The 13335-nt window shown below is 38.0% G+C and overlaps 1 protein-coding gene across 11 annotated transcripts in view; it reads left to right on the top strand.

Moving 5' to 3' along the window:
* Positions 1 to 3849: 3849 nt before the first annotated feature.
* LOC139137639 (troponin I-like) overlaps positions 3850 to 13335 on the top strand; it is a 42209-nt gene continuing 32723 nt past the window's right edge. For all 11 annotated transcript variants that reach the window (XM_070705844.1, XM_070705867.1, XM_070705889.1 and 8 more), the window contains exon 1: positions 3850 to 3964. The gene's annotated coding sequence lies outside the window, so the exon portion shown is untranslated. The remainder of the gene's footprint in view (positions 3965 to 13335) is intronic.

A 13335-nucleotide genomic window follows, 5' to 3' on the forward strand; every position in this document is an offset into this window, starting at 1 on the left:
TTATCCAAAGGCTATTTACTCGATATTTTATTGTCACCGAATCTTGACATTTAGTGGTTGCATTTCACATATTTCACATAACTGACATTGCATGCAAATAACTTCGTCAAAACTTTCAGTAAAAAAGCATTTCATTCCTCCGAAAAGAGGACGTTATGCCTGATATGTCAGGAAGCAAGAGGTACGCTTGTGTCACATATCCCACTGAATATGACACAGTGCTGGAGTTTGTTCACCAGAGAGGTGAAGTTTGTGATGATGTCTTTCCAAGAATATGTTCAAGACTCAAGGATGATGATTCCTCTTCCCTTCGAGATTGCGGTGCTTGCTGGCATATAGGGAATGCTATAAAAATACTTGCCACATAGCTCTACTCTAGTGAGCAAATTGCGCTATGAAAAAGCGTTAGAGCAAGGTGATAGCTCTGTATTAATAGGTTTAGCTCGTGGACGACCCTGTACACCAACTTTACTCTCATCTACCATGTAAAGTGCTGGTTCATCTGAACCTAAAGTTGCTTTCACTAGATCATCAGCTAGTACATACGACAAAAGCATGTGTTTTGTCTGTCAACAATATATATTTCCTTTGGGTCCTCTCCATGAGGTTTCTTCATTCAATGCTGGGGAAAAACCACAAAAAGCAGTAAACCAAGGAAAATCAGACTTGTTAAAAGTCAGACTCAGTGGTGCAAAAGATCCAAAGGATGCTAGAGCCATGACATTAAATATCAATCACAAAAGATGTTGGACCAAAAACATTGAAAATGTATTGCGAAATTTAAACACAAATGCAGACCCATTGTGTGAGATTGGATCTGCAAATGTCGGTAATGATAAATACCACCATGCTTGCTGCAGATATTAATTGTTTCCTTGTTGGAAAATTCTTTAGCTGAAGGTTCAGTTTTAAACCTGGGTGAAGTACATGACTCACATTTGGCAATACGTAAGGAACATGGAATTATTAACCCATCAATTGGAAATAGGAAATTAAAAAAATTATAACTGATCACATGAAAGTGTGGAATTTTGAAAATCTGCACGACACAGTGAACCAGAATTGGCTTTGCTAAATGCTACTAAAGATGCAGCAATACAGGGAGTTGTTGAGGAAAGTACAGAGGAAAATGTAAGAGTACTGTTCAAAGCTGCCAAAATTTTGAGAAAAGCAATATCATTTTCAAGAAGTACACCAATGTTATCCAAGCAATTCTCAGAGGCCATTATCAAACAATGATATGGAAAATGATATCATTGCCTAACCCGACTTGCCACCTCCAGCAAACTAACAATGGAAGCTGGAGGAAAACACATTCATATCCATAGTAAGCATGCTTCCTCCTTTCCCTGAAACTGTTGTGCATTTGATCAGATATTCTTGTAAACAAAATATACACAAAACAAATATCTGCTCTTGCAAGACGAATGCAATGACATCACATGTACGGAAATGTGTCACTGTGTGGCAGATGAAAATTATTGTCCGAACTGTTCACCTCCTATAAGTGACACTTTTGTTGATGATTTTGATAATGATTAACAACTTAAGCATGAAAATCTTCTGTTTTTTTTGAAAGTCACTCATGCAGAGTTATCAAAGTTTTGAAGTTGCTGTGTTATCGTATTACTTTTATAACAAAACTGTCTTCATATTAGAGATCATGGCCTTAAAAGTCATTGACCTTTGACAGGAAATGTTAGACATCTGACTTCCTGAGAATGTTGTATAAGTTTTATGAATCTGAAATTGTATACAAGTTAATCATTGTGATGTTTTAAGATATGGAAGGCATTTCTACGAAAATTAGAAAGAAATTTCATACTGACCTTCAATTGACCTTTGGTAAAGTAGTTCTATATTTTTAATACAATAACCGTTTTTTTTTCAAAAAACCTAAATGTTAATGATTGTAAGGAATAATTCACATCAAAATGCGTGTTTCCAAAGGTAATATGGTTGCAAACTGGCCATAAAGTCTGAACATGGCTAAGAAAAAACGATTTTTGTCGATTTTAAGGAAATGACCTTGAAATGACCTTCAGAGTTGTCAGAAAAAATGCCAACAATTTTTTTTTAAAAACTTGGCCATTAAGTAAATCGATAAGCTAGGTTGGCAAAAATCTTCACTAAAAACACACGGAATGACAATTGACCCCGGACTAACTCTGTTCAGACGATAATCTCGGGTCACTCATGAATTCCACGTCTTTGCGGCAGCGTCAACTCACAACCGCACTTTCCACTCAGTCACTGTGTAGGGAAACTTTCTTTCGCCAGTAGTGGATGGTAGGCCTACATGAGCGGAAGAGACCTTCGCCTAGACACAGTGGGACTATGTGGCGTAGACTGAGAGTCCACAGGTGGCATACTCCTGTAATTAAAACTTGAACGTATGTAACGGGTGATATTATATCAGCTTACTTGCTCTATATCTATTATCTTTAATGATTGGATGATAGCTGTGACCTAATATCTTAAGTCTTGGACAAACAGATCCAAATGGACAAAGGCCGTGCAGTTTGTTTGAGTCACATCGTTTTTGGCGGGTGGTTAGGGTTAGTGTCACTGTCAGGGGTATTATGGAGCTGGAGGGACTGTGGGTGAACTGGAGGCCCCGGGGCATCGCGTAGGCAACTGCCGTCACGGTGACAGAAGGTAGCAACATGACCTGCTTGTGACAAACATTCTGTTCAAATTATATAGTTTTCTTTTTTTCATAAAGCAGAATCCTTCCAAACACGGAACTGTGCTGAACCGAATGACGTCACGGTAATTATGTGGAAGCTACTGAATATTCATAAAATTCATCATTTTGATGTAGTCAAGCACACACATTTTGTGCGATTCACCTCAAGGAGACGAAGTTGCTATATTTTTAAAAATCATTACGGGGTTTTTGTTTCCCTATGCAACTATTTGTGTCAATTGTTCTGCTCAATGGATCATGCAAATATCAGCTGTCAGATCTCTACTACCTCCCTGCTTGTAGACATAACGATAAGTGCTTTGTTGACATAATTTATGGTACATACCAGAAATTGCGTCGATATTAAATCAGCATCTTTAATATGTCAGGTGTACATGCAAGGTGTGAGTACAGCTCCGATGATTGGTAAGTCAACATGTTTCAGTGAGCAGAGCAACATGAATAACTGTTCACATGAAACGATAATGACAACAAATAATTTGACAAGATAGCCACATTAATTTATGCCTTTTTTCCCCCGATTTTTTTTCCTCTAGATATTAAAATATTCAACGTCGACGAGGGATTCTTATGCGACAATGGTATCTGTCGCAATTTAGCATACCGCCAGGGATAGGCTAAAAGTGGTCGTCTGGTCTTCAAGTTCAGTTTTCCTGTGTTATGAAAATGATGTTTTGTGAAGAGTAAGCTTAAATAACTGAAGCGGAGGCGAGCGGCAACTGCCAATGTGATAACGCCACCACATGACGGGCCGTGGAAAGATGGTAAGGTCCCATATTCTTCAACAACAAAAATTAAGTCTTTCCATATGCCGCAACAGTTAAACGATCATGAGCATGATAGTTTTGTCCACATACAACACAGACTTAAAATTGTTTGCCAAAGTTGGATGATAAACGCCCTAGTATTAGTAAACTTATACATGTTTGGCCCAATGAACGCTAAGTACTTTGCTTCATGAAGGAGTAATATGCGATTTTGCATTCACATAAGGAGACCGTGATTACATATCCTTGAATTTAGATAATTTGTGACATTTTTGACACTTTGCGAACGATTCTGTCGGATGCAATTGAAGAATTTGCAAAGAGCTGAGAAAATACTTTGTGTCAATTGCTCTATTGTTATCCAATCGTAATCTGATATGAGTGTCACGTGACTAGAGTTACTTCTATCTTCCCACTCGCTTGGGTTTGGTGCAGGGAGTTGTGTGCCCGGCGTCTGGTCTTTCAGCTAATTTTCCTGCGTTTTAAGGTAAGGATTCTGAAAGTTTGACCCTATATGCCATCTATACATTCTGCGTTTGTTATAGACGTGTCCGATCTAACAGACAACCACGCTTTCGTCACGTCTCGTCTTTTAAAGAACTTGCGACGACGTTCAACAAGACACTGGTTTGTCGGGACGTAACGGCGTTCACACATACAAACATGTGTCAAGCGGACGTTCGTTCATGGCCCGGCACGGGCACGACGTGCCTGCCAGCTATAATTCAACGTCCTCTTGGCAAATGCTCAGCTTCGACTCTTTGGTTCGGTCAACTTTTTAAGTATAGTAGGTTAAGAGTTTATAATCATTGACAAAGTCTTGTGTATGCTGTCTCCGTACTGGAATGTGTGTAACTTGTTTTCATGGTGAGCTGTTCCACATTGAAAGGGGAGTTCGTCACCCCGTCATTGAATCTGTGATGCGTACACAGCGTTAAATTAAACACTGGAGACTAAACACTACCATTGATAAACTGACGTCAATTCCGTAGCGATATGGTGTTAACTAGAATTGCAAGAGGCTTTCACGCCCGTCAAAAATAGGGAACTTTGTAATCATGATGAACTCCCCTCTCGGTTGAATGGTTAATTCTTAGGACTCAGATCACACATTACTCGTGATGGCTTCTCAAGTCGGGTCTGGCCATAAAAGGTTATATTTGTACTAAAATAGCGATTTTCATGTAGAGTGTCTAATAATGGTGCAAAATCGTATTAAATCATTGAAATCATCTCGTGATTGTAAATACGCAAACATTCTGTATGTGTGCTGAAAATTGCAACACAAAGATTATCGTATTCAAATCAGGCATTCCTCACATATTTAAGACATAACCGTGTTAGGAATTCATTTTACGTGGGACGCTTGGAAGTTGGAGCGAGGTACCAAAATGGGTGATGAACTCTTGAAAAATTTCTGTGATAAATTCGAGTACTCATTAACATTTTCATTGACCCGTAGTGAATAACTGGTCACCGCTGTGCTGTGCGCAAGTACGTAGCCACTTTGAAAGAAAGGGCTTTGTAATTTTGTAGCGTTTATGAACGTCCTCATCACAAGAATGACAAATGACCGTCTGTCGGGAGTAGCGGTTATCGAGTTCCTACAACCGAAACAGGTGCAAGTAACTTTAACAATGTCGGTTAATAGAGCGGAGCGGAGGCCTCAAATCGATCCGGTGCAGTTCTGAACTCACTTTACCCTTGAGACGTGACTGTGACATTTCAGCTATCTTCTCGAGAAACATTCCCTTTCTTTGTCATGTAAATAAGACGTTTTTGTTCCACTGGTCCAGGCATCAGTGGGAGGGTTCAGGACTTCACCAGAACCTACCAACAGAATTACTGCCGTGGTCAGCCAGTTTGACAAGGGAGTGGTCCTGGCATACAAACAAGTTACTCCACACATCTGTCAAGTATGATTAGCCCACAGATAATGGAAAAGTCAGTTTTGCTCTGAGTTTCCGTGAGAGATATATTTTCTATGCTGCTGCCCACTTCTTTCCCCCAAAGTCAGTTTCAATAACATATGTTGTCTTGAGAGGTGATGAAAAAGTCAATGCAAACATGTCCTTGCGTAGAACGAATTGCGAGTGTATAACACTAAAGAGCCCATGTGATATTCTGAATTAAAATTTTCACCAATAATAGTAGTTACCACATACTTGAAACTTGACTCGAAATATTTAAAGTTGAAAACCACACACAGTGTTATGAATTAAACTTTTGAGGTCAGGGAACGAACATATAGTAATATGAGTTCAGTGTGCAGGCCCCTTAGGTGTCTGGTTTTGCATGGCTTCATTCAGGGTCAAAGGTCAGTATTGGTAGAAAATGTGGAGTCTGATATGATTTGAGGCTGGTAGACATCAGAATGGGTCCCTATGATTGGCTAAACAAAATGCAACTTTTGTTAGCTGGCTTTTGTCATTTGTCAAAAAGCCCAGTGATTTTTGACTCTGTGTGAATATGTGATGAGTCAATATCGTTGTTTACATTTGTCATCTGCAGTTTAGGAGTTCATTTAGGATGGTGTATTAAAGCAAATATAGATGAACTCTGTGCAGGCTGTCCATCAGTTTCCATCACAGGCTTCTGTTCAACATGTCTCCTGTGCCAAGAAACTAAACCATTACAAATTAGCATTCATGAAATCAATGAGACACTGACGTACATATGTGATTAAATATCTTTCCCAGAAGTTAAAACCCAACTCTTTTGCGGCTGACTCGCAGCATGTTTGCAAGGTTATATCTGATTGGTCGATTGTCACTATTCACAGCAACTTAGGGAGTTTATTTGTATTATTTCATTATAACGGTACGATTCTGCCAACCAATTGGATAACAGCTTCGAAATCGCTGCAAGTCGGCCCCTCTTTTGACGCATTGCCTTTTGTCTGTATCTCTGGGCCCCACCGCACTAATGATGATGTGTTGACAGTTACCATGACAACCAAAGCATTCAATGTAAACCGCTGCCTCTGATTGTAAAACACAGATAATATCAACCGCAGGGTGAGGCAGTTTGTAATGTCACCGGGATAGTCACGATCACAATCCTAAAACCTGGAATATTGTTGAGGCTATTCTGCCATTGGACAGAGAGGGTCATTGAGTGTAAATTCCAGCGTTTCCCATCTCTTTGATCTCTGAAGGGTTTGATTTAATTACAAGATTAACTTAGTCTTTGTGATTATCTTACTCCATGGTACTGTAATAATGTTATCTTTAGGATTAACCAGTCACTTGAGTGCCTTCTTCAAATTCATGGGTGGATCAGCTTTTTTGGGCTAAGCCTGTTTTTCTAATATTACTGTACATTCTCTCATGTTCTTGTTGGAACATTGCTTGATAAGCTTTCAGTCTTGACCCTATTACTGCCCCTTTGTGTGTTGGTCTGGTTCCAACTTTTCTGACAGCCTGGTGATAGGATAAAATGAAGGTGCATTTTCTAAAAGAATTGTCAGTTTTAAGGACGTAAAATTAATTAAAAGAAAGTTCCAAAAAATATATGGCTTGCTCTTTTCCCATCTTGATTTTTTTTTCTCAGCATGACATAAATGCTCTGATAGTTGAAATCATCTCTGTGAACCAGCCAATTCTGAAGACTAGGTTGGAAAACACATTCTCTTTCATTTGCCAAAGTGCTGATTGAATTTTAAATAAAGACAGTATCTTCATTGACTCAGGCTAAGTGTACATAATTTAATAAATATCTAGTTGTAAATTATCATATGCCTGTACATCGAACATCGCATGCTGCTTAAGATTCAATGGTAATGAGTCGATGACGTCGCGGGCCGCATAGTCATTATTGGACTGAAAGTGAACCGAAACTATTTTCAACTAGACAATTTATTTCAGGATTTAAAAATGTTAAAATTACATGATTTTTGTGGGAATTCTGGTTTTTAGAAAATACTTCGTGAAAATCGATAAACCACATAACAGTGATTTATATATCAATGTGCCTTTCTATGATGAAAATCATTCTATTTTTTAACATATTTTTGTCTGACATTGAAATAAAGCATATTTTGCCATTTGCAAATATACTCAAACATTTTTAGTGAAAACTATGTAAGAGAGGCATGTAATAAAAATATTATAGCCCAAACAAGGGACTATGTACCCTCGAGGCAGGAGACCATTTGACCTCCTGACATCGGGAAATGCTCACCTACCCTACATAGTCCCTTGTTTGGGCTATAATTAATATATAATATTTTTGCCTAAAATGATCAAGTTACCATCATTTGCCAAAATGAATAAATGGCTTTAATTATCCTGACGTAATTTGATTTATACGATTAAGTTATACAGTATGTTTGAAATCATGTCCCCTGGTACAAACCACAACAAATTAATCACAATAGTTTCAATTTACAAGAAAATCTAAATCCTAAAATGTTGTTTCTCTTCTTATCATGTGGATTAAAATGATTGTCTCCCTACATCAAGATTGTGAATCAGTGTTTTCCACGCTACTATTTTTTTCCAACTCAAAGAGCTAACCTCTAAAAAAAAGCTGCCGGCTACAACATCATAACGCCATCTTTAGATGACCGGTTTTGTCCACTTGACCTGATATTGACCTCTGTAAACCTCTGGGTCACTGTCCAGCCCAAACCAGTCATCTGTAGTTAAAAAGTGACCAATTGTACCCCGTCCCTTCTATAAATAAATTAACAGCCAGGCAGTGCCAAAGCTTTAGATTACACCAGACATCAAGGTACAGCAGTCAGGAACCAACAAAGAATCGTTGTTTGTCACTTACCCATCGGTGGAAATTTGAAATGCAAATGACCTCTTATGAGGACAGTTTGTGATAAGAACTGATAAGGATTCTAAGTAGTGTCTTGCCGCCTTTGTGTTCTTGCACAGTGAATTGTGTGCCTGGGACAATTGTTTTGTCGCATCACAAGTTATATCTCTCTGTATATACTGAGCGAGAGCTGGTATTACCATGGATACCGAGCGAAAGCCTGTGGTAACATGAATATGCAAATGAAGTTATGCAAATGAATGTCTGATGACAGGCTTCATGAAGTAAGAAATCAAAGACTCTATTTTAAAGCCATTTTCATTCGTATATCTCTCTTCGTCAGACCTCAGTGACCCAACGCCCCCACAATGAGGTCAGAGGTCGGAGCTAGCATAATGGCTTTCAGTATATCATGTACAGTACACGACTCTTGTCACCTGTTGTTGGGAACAGTTTTGCACCGTTGCATCCGTACAACAAATAAATGTAAACGCTTCTCTTACAATGTGCCAAGAAGATTGGAAATCACCTTTGTATTTGGTTGCCATTAAAAAAATATCATCTGTTTATAAAATATTTATTTGTTAGCCTGGAGAAGAACTGCCAATAAAACAAATATTATTCAGAGTTTTGGTTTCCGACTCAGCAGGAATGCTCTGAATTCCTCAAAAACAGGAATGGTTTACTGTTTCAATCAGCAAATATCAGAAAAAAATGTTTAATTGAGGACCTTTGTGATCAACAAGTTTCTTACTGTAAACATAACAATAGGTTTAAAACAGCTGCAGTTTTGATTGATGTGTTATTGTTTTTTTGTTCTGTTAAACCGGTACACATCCTATTCTGTTAAACCGGTACACATCCTATCCTTTCTATACAGAATGTATTAAAATACCAAGTGCTGCAAGTATGGGACTCACTGATTGGTCATGCATTATGGGTTTGCAATGTCATCCATCATCGACACTGAATTCTGGCCCCGGACTAAAATTCTGTTGTCAGCAAAATAACTTTTGACATATTACATGCATACAGACTTCCTTCAAAAGTTGAACATTGGACATTTTGATATGACTATGTCAAGTATTTGGTGGTAGAACAATTATTCTATTTTATGATCAGGAAATGAAACAAAAATGCTGATCAAAAAGTTACAGTTATTTAAAATCAAAGTATCAGGAGCACTGTTGAATGGTTTCTGAACTTTGGTAAAACGTGCTGCTACCATGTAATGTTACTGATGATGTACCCATGGGAACCTCATCCATAAAATTGACCAGGGCACCATCTTACTCTATAATTTACAAACTTAACATCCCTCTCATAAACACGTGCCTCTTATAGATGTAATGTATACTGGTTGAAATTCACCCATAAGGTAAACACAAAAAATGGCCAACCACAAATAACGTTATAATCTGACAGTCAGTAAAAAAAAATAAATGCATTGGAGATTTTTTATAGGGCTTTGCAGAAATTATACATACCTACAACAATATCACCAATGGTACAGTTAGTTCCAGTGTTTAAAATAATGAAAAGCAAGAAAATCATGTGAAGGGCTGTGATCACAATTAAGCTACAACAATAGTAACATGCACAAACAGAAAATTTCGCAAAATTTCTGTCGGCAGCAGCAAATGTTGGCTGTCAAGTGGTATAATTTACATGTGGTATACAAACTCACGATGGTGAACAGCTCTCATGCAAATGATACAAAAACTTGGTAATTCAGTCTGGATGTCATGAAAACTGTCTTCTGATATTTCTTTCACAGATTCATTTCATCATATTTCATCAGTACGACAATCTCAAAGCTCCTGCAACTGTAAATTTTGATTTACTTACCCGTATTTTTGTTCTTAACATAAAATACACGGTCTTGAATTACTTCCACAATCATGTCAAATGCCTAGTTTTCAACTTGTCAACGGAGCCTCAGTGTGTATTCTGTTCACTGTTATTTCTTGCAATAAAATTCTAGTCTGATCAAATATTCGTATGTCAACAATATCATTTCATATTGGACACACTGTTTGCAAGGCAAATACATCGACTTTCAACATACTTTGGGAAAACAACAAGCGAAACATTTGTAAGTTCACAGCACTTGTCCCTTGAAGCTAAGAAATTAGAAATTTGAGTGTCACATGCATGCATCCCGTGGACATTGCAATTTTCCTTCATGTAAAAAAATATCTGACCTGATAATGCTCCAAAATGGCCACATGTGGAGATCCGAGTTCTCAGTGTCATCCTAAACTTGTTTTGACAAGTTTCATGATCTGTTTACTGTTGGTTTCCCTCCAACAGCGTGACCTTTTATTACCCGGAGCATCTGAACTCCTCATTTTCAATACCCTCCCATCGGCAGTGTTTGCAGTTTGGCCATCAACCCTGATAAAAGAGTAAACAAAGTTATTTGTGTCCCTCCGATTTGTTGATTTTAACGCTCAGAAAGGGAAAGAGTGCCCACTTGAGACACAGAACAATCTTCCAAATTCCACTCACCATACAAGAGCTTTCCGAAAGCAAATATGCAGCATCTTTAGAATTGTATGTGAGTCTTTTATTGCAAAATGTCCTGACAGATTTTGTGTTCGGCCATTTTACGCCTTTTGTCACTTGATGCATATATCCTCAAAAAAATGATTGAAATTTGGCTTCAGGTATGCAAGAGATATTAATAGGATTTAAGTGGCCACTGTGTCCCTGCAGCAGCCTTGCTATAAACAACCCTATTTGTCAGTGGTTTGCTCCGATATAGCCCAATAGCTGCATTGAAACAGGATCTGCATATTTTAAAGTGGGGATCATTTGTGCTCATGCGGATGAGCTCTACATTTTAACACCGTTTGAATTTGTGGCTTCGACTTCTTTTCACGGAAGTGTTATTCAGAACCATAGTTTAATTGTTACAATGATAAAGTTGGTTTGGATATTGATCAGATATGTGAAGCTAGCCACTCCTTGTTTTCTGTTGTGAAACAACAGCACTTCTAAGGATCTATGATATCTGAAGTCTTGAAAATTATATTCAACCTATCTCAATCTTGCAAAATCTCTCTTGTAGAAGGTTGACTTGATCAGAGAGGTTTCTCAGACAAGTTTCATCATGTATTTCGTTAATTTCTTCATCTACAAATATATATGTTCAAAATCTCTTTGCAGAAACATGCCTCAGAACCTTCTCTGTGCTGCTTAGTCATATCGATATTAGAAATTCATGCAAATTGAAGAGGGGAGTTCTAAAATTAAGTGTTTTAACAGAGACAGAAATATGATCATAAGGAAATAATGTGAAAAACAGTGAGCAGTTCTTATTGGATAAAGTACTTCTTTGTTGCTCAAAACTCACTGCAAGGGGTCAAAGGTCAAATTTCTCGCTTCAGTAGGCAAATCAGTGTACAATGCTAGTGGACAGCCGCATTCAGATGCTGTTCTGTACTCCAATGGGCTGAACTTTTTTTTTCAGAAAGTACAATAGAAGAGTGTTTTGAAAGCTAAAGATAGCACTTTACAAGAAAATGAACGACTGGGCCAGGGCTTGTTCACAATGGTGATTTCAGTGCAACATCAAAAGCAGACATTGTTTGAAGGTAGTCTGAAAATAAAGCTAGTCTGGAGTCAAGTGCAGCGAGGTGTAAAAATGATCGAAATATTCTTCTTCTTTTTGAATTCAAACTTGTCAAGGGAGTATGTCAAATTCGTAGAATCACTCACAATAGAAAGGACTCCACCATAATGATACACTTGGTGTGTGATGTATTCATTACAGTTATCACCTGCCCTCCCACCACCTCCCCCTTACACAACCCAAGTTGCCCTTCTCTGCTCCCAAAGAATTTTCCAATCAAACAGTCCAATGGAGGTTCTTTCAGAAATACAGTACACCCCTATCTGTTGTGTGTGCTCAACCTGCATCTTGCCATTATATTCCATCATCCACCCAGATAGAATGTACCATTGTGGCAAGAGGGTGGCATAGCTTGAGTCCACACTCATTCTCACTGACACTGATGAGATTCTAATGAAGTCTCTGAGAGTGAGCAAACCCTGTGGCATGTAACCTTTGTATTCAACAGCTTCCTGATACATGGCAGAGTGTCCACTGTGAAGAATCTAGGTTATTGTACTCCTGTGCATTGGGGGTTTGAGGGTGTCAAGAAGTGGGAAGGGGAGATGGAAAAAATTGGCCGTATCTTGAGGCCTATTTCTATTTGAGTGGCCGTCTTTTAGAGTTTTGACATGGTGACAGCTCTAATTTCAAATGTCTCTCATGATTTTTGCAGTGTTATGTACAGTACACTTGCAAGGGTTCGATGTAGACATAAGTCTAGTTTGAACCCCGAGTTATATGTATATGTATCATACATGTTACTCGCAGCACAAACAAGACTTTTTTCCAGCTTGTATAAAGTGTACATGATCAAGTTTTACATCAAAAGAGACCAGATAATTTGTCCAGTGTATTTTGCAAAGTTTTGGGAAGATAGGTAAATGGTGTTAGAACCTCCAAACCATTCCTGTAATTCTATTGTTGCAGTGGGATACATTTTTGAGTGCAGTATTTTTGGCAAAAGTCAGTGTTTGCAAAAGTCAGTGTTTGCAAAAGTCAGTGTTTTTCTCTTTTTACTCATCTTCGTTTTGCTCTTTTCTCTATAAGATTTATTCTCGAAACATGTCATTTTCGAAAGAAAGTTAAAAATAGAGGGACATTTACTTAGAAGTGCTAATATTAAGAATTATGAGAGGCTACAAGACTTTTATTAAAAAAAATAGTATCTTTATTCTGAGGTGAACCCTATTAGAATATACCACGGTACACTTTGCAAAAACTCTGTATTCTCAATAATAAATTCCGAAGACATCCTTTGCATTGTTTGACACAGGTTCTTCCTATCACATTCTTTGAAATGATAGCGCTGTTGAATCTTTACACTGAAGTTCAGTTGCAGGACCACAGGTATAGCGTCATACAAATTTGTATGTACTTCTGTGAGTATCTGAAAAAATGTAAAATGTGAAAAGTTTGCCAGTCAAAATAAACCAATGGCACGATGATTCAACATTAGGTACAGATCAGAATAT

Source organism: Ptychodera flava, chromosome 1 (assembly GCF_041260155.1).
Source record: "Ptychodera flava strain L36383 chromosome 1, AS_Pfla_20210202, whole genome shotgun sequence".
NCBI classification, from domain to species: Eukaryota; Metazoa; Hemichordata; class Enteropneusta; family Ptychoderidae; genus Ptychodera; species Ptychodera flava.